Genomic DNA, 4,436 nt, shown 5'->3' with positions numbered 1-4,436 from the left:
ATTTAATTATTTTTTTAATTATTATATAAAGACATTAAAAAATAGGATAAAAGTGGAGGTATTAAATTATTAAGTTCACTTGGTATAAATACATAATCTCTCATAATTATAATTATATAAGATTCACTCTGGATATATATTACAAGAGGACTCACTATTTTATAATAGAGAGAGTACCATTTTTGTATGCATAGAGTATTCTATAATTTTCAAGTGAGGTGGTAAAGTTACGTTCTTCCACGCCAATTAGAGCAACAGAGACAAGTAACAATGGTCCATCTATGGTCGAGCTTGTTTCCAGTTATAGATAATCAATGATACTCTTGCCTCTTTCTTTAGATTAGATCGGTGTGTGAAGATTTCAAGAAGCAAGAAATACACCAATAGCGTCTCAACTCCTATTAATTTTGTCCAGTTTTCAAGTCTTCCTTATCTTGGGTATGGAGCTTGTCTGGTCAAGCTTCAGTGGCTTCCTGCAAATCCGTTATGGAGTCCACATCGATCTTGTAAACAAAGAACTTGGCCACAACCAAGAAGGTTAGAAAGTTAAGGAACATCAACACGGCCAAGAATGCATAATAGTAGTCTAAGTGAGAGATGTTCAGATTATCCAAAATCCATCCTTCATGGCCATGCTTCTTAGTGATGATATCAACTGTTTTGAGAAGAACATTACTGAGAAAATTCCCAATTCCCAAGCTACTAGTGGAATATGAAGTCCCCAAGCTCTTCATTCCTTCTGGTGCTTGGTCGTAGAAGAACTCTAGCTTTGCAACTTCCACAAAAGTATTAGCAACTCCCATTAAAGCAAACTGAGGGACGAGAATAAAAATGCTAAGAGGAACTATATCATCCTTTTTAATAATATTATGCTCCCTTGCAACAATTAGTCTCACATGCAATATAAACCCAATTCCCATTCTCTGCAGCAATGAAATTCCTCTTGGATTTTTTGTGTATTGCCTAACTGCTGGAACGAAGTATCTCTCATATATGACAAGGCTGATGAGCATGAAAATTGCCACAAATGCTGTGAGGCATGCTGGTGGAATTTCAAAATGTGGTCCTATGCGTCTATCTAAGGTGGTGCCTTGCTTGATTAATAATGTGTATACTTGTGCATTCAGGGTGCTTGGTATGAATGTGATGAAAAAAACTGGAAGCATTTTGATCATTTGTTTTGTTTGTTCGACTTGGGTTATCGAACATAGCATCCATGGTGAGCTTGACTCATTCTTAACAGCAGCTTTGTCTAGGAATCTGCAAACTACAAAGCCTTAGTAAGATTGAAATTATTAGAAAATGTTATTACATCGATTAGATTAGGATGATTGATTTAGGAGGCTGTTAAGATTCTAGTTGGTTTGAGATAGGGGTAATATGCCCCTTGTATGGTTTTGAGCACCTCTCCCCCTTGAGCTAGTTTTTGGGGGTGAGTTAAGCCTGATCCATTTTTGTTAAGATGGTATTAGAGCCTCTCCAACCAACCAATGTTTGAGGCTCTCATAAGTGTTTCACGCTCCAGGTGTTTAATTCTAAGCCTAAAGGGGGTGTATTGGACAAGGATAATGTGCCCTTATACGGCTTTGAACACTCCTCTTCTTGAGTTATCTTTTGAGAATGAGTTAGACCCGATCCATTTTCTTAAGATAGTATTAGACCCCCCAACCGTTGTGCATATCATTTTCCTTAGCAAAGTGGTTACAAATTCCAACCGAAGCCTAATCAACCCAAAAAAGTTAAAATGTTGAGGAATCAAACCTTAATGACGAGGTGTGGCTAATTCTGAATTTCCCTGAACTTGATGAGTACTCCTCTTGGCCAAGCTCATGGAGCTCTTTTGGGTCATTTGGGAGATCCACATTTTGCTTCCTCAATGCAGCCACCAGAACTTGAAGTATCCTGGTGAATGGACTTCCAGCGGGTAATTTGTGCCTGTAGAATGGAGTGCCCACCAAAAACACAGCTATTGAGACAGCTAGACCAACTGTTGGAAGGGCATAGCCAAGGGCCCAACCCACGTTGTCTTGTATGTACACCAAGAAAGCGTTAGAGAAGAGGGTGCCAAAGAAAATGCTGAACATCCACCAATTAAAGAATGATAACTTCTGGATCCTTTCTTTGGGGTCGAAATCATCGAATTGGTCTGCTCCCATTGTGGAGATGTTAGGCTTGGTTCCACCAGTGCCGGCTGCAATTATGTACAGTGCAGCATAGAAGATGCCCTTTTGGAGGGCTGAGGCCTTTTGGGCACAATCTTCGATGCTAGGACCACAAGATGGAGGCCTTAGGGATGGCACCGAAACTGCTAGGGTTAATAAGATCATTCCCTGTTCAGTTTACATAAAATTATAGAAACATTAATATACAGAGGATTATAACTTGAAATCTAAACTGAAAAGTTGAAATTTGTCCACAAGTTTGCAATCATATGGTCCACAGCTATAAGCATGGATTCCAGGATATATGTTACCATAAGATAAATGGCTGAAGCAATGAGAAAAGTCCAGAATCGGCCAAGATAAGCATCTGCAATAAAAGCTCCTAAAATGGGCAACATGCACGCGGTACCAACCCATTTGGTGGCATGTTTTGAAGATGTTACCGTTCCTTCATGGAGCTTCTTTGTCAAATACAGCACTAGATTTGATTCTATCCCATAGTATGCCATCCTCTCGAAGATCTCATATCCTACAAATTAACCCCATATCCCAGAAAGATAAGCCAAAAATATGCATGTAAACTATATAAGAAGACATGCTTTTTAGAAAAAAAATGATGAGTTAATCTCATATCCTACAAATTAACCCCATATCCCAGAAAGATAAGCCAAAAATATGCATGTAAACTATATAAGAAGACATGCTTTTTAGAAAAAAAATGATGAGTTAATTACCAATCATGAAGTAACAAGCTCTCCATCTCCCAGTCTTTGATCTCAAGACTGGCCTGCCCTTGAGGTCGACCGCCCCATCTTCTGCATAATCTTCTCTCCCACCTGCAGGGCCTCTCTCTTCTAGATTCTCCATTGTTGGATATTAGAACTTAGAATGGTTTACTAAAAAGAAGGTAAGCCTGTTGGCCTTCTTCTATAATTGGATGGAAGGCGACAACTAAGGCTTTACCAACTGAGGCACAGTTAATGAAAAAGATTTAAAATGCAGACTTTCTTCTTTAATTTTTCAACCTTTTCTTGAAAAAGCTCTTGACAAACAAGGATGGATTTCTATTTATCAAGGGCTCTTTCTAGAAAAATTTATTCCTAGGTCAAACATAGGGTATCTTAGTCGAACAAGTCAGCCAAATTGTCTGTGCAAACAAATTCTTGTTGCACATACAACACTTTCTTGAATTTCCGCACTCCTTTAGTTTATTTTTGTTGAATTAATTAGTTGCACTGAAGCATTAAGTATGCATTCTTTTAGAAGTGCTTAGCTTTGAATTTTCAGATGGGTAAGAGCTGAAACTTTTTATTTGGGATAGCAATTTCATGATAATAAAATAAGTATAATAAAAAAATAATTAAAAAAAATATAAATGTCCGATCAAGTGTAGGTGAGTGGAGTTAATCTTTTGTGCGGCTTTCTTGGATTAGCTATGGTTGATTTTGTGAACCAGCTTTAATTAACAAAATATAAATATATGATCAAGTCAAGCAACCCACTTCTCAATTATTTAGTCACTATCAACCCACTTCTGACTTCTCAGCCACTATCAATATTGTTGTAGAACGCGTGGAAACAAGCATAGAAACATCTGTCCAAGAACGTTGCATGCTTATCAGTTCACCATGCAACTCATCCTTTCTTGAAGGAATTGTCTCTGTTGAATTTTCAACAGTTGCATTCAACGGAGTTTTCATTAACGGTTATTCCACTAATATTTTTGAGTTTTTTTTTTTTTATTTGGTATTAGGTAAGTCTTTAAATAATGGCTATTTTAGATTCAAACCTTTAATCTTATTAAAAAAAAAAACTCAAAAAAAATCAGTGGCAGTGTCTTTTCATTAATTCCTTTTCTTCCAAGTTACTATGAGTATGAATTTTAGATTTCAGCCTTCACTAATTTTAATTACGTTTTTGTATAAATATTCAATAATATATGTTATTATCTATGACTATATATATATATATATATATATATATATATATATATATATATATATATATATATATATATATATATATGAAAGTGAAAAAAGAATAGTGAAAGATGGATAAAAATATAAAAAAAAATGTATTATAATAAAAAAGAATTAAATTTAATTTACCATTACAAATTTTTTTTAGTGTTATTTTATAATTTTAATTTCAATATAATTATTTCTAAATTTTTCTAAACTCTAAATTTTAGGGACGATATTTTTATATTAAGAAGGAAATTTCTTTTTTTAGAGGATAAGAAGGAAATTAAATTAAACCTTGTTAAGTTCCCTA

At 35.2% G+C, this 4,436-nt stretch overlaps 1 pseudogene; it reads right to left on the bottom strand.

Annotated features, from left to right (window-relative positions):
• Positions 1-213: 213 nt before the first annotated feature.
• LOC110650704 (protein NRT1/ PTR FAMILY 5.2-like) lies at positions 214-2,688 on the bottom strand (annotated as a pseudogene).
• Positions 2,689-4,436: the final 1,748 nt, after the last annotated feature.

The sequence above is a fragment of the Hevea brasiliensis genome, chromosome 10 (genome assembly GCF_030052815.1).
Source record: "Hevea brasiliensis isolate MT/VB/25A 57/8 chromosome 10, ASM3005281v1, whole genome shotgun sequence".
Classification (NCBI taxonomy): domain Eukaryota; kingdom Viridiplantae; phylum Streptophyta; class Magnoliopsida; order Malpighiales; family Euphorbiaceae; genus Hevea; species Hevea brasiliensis.
This window is presented reverse-complemented; position numbering and strand designations above follow the sequence as displayed.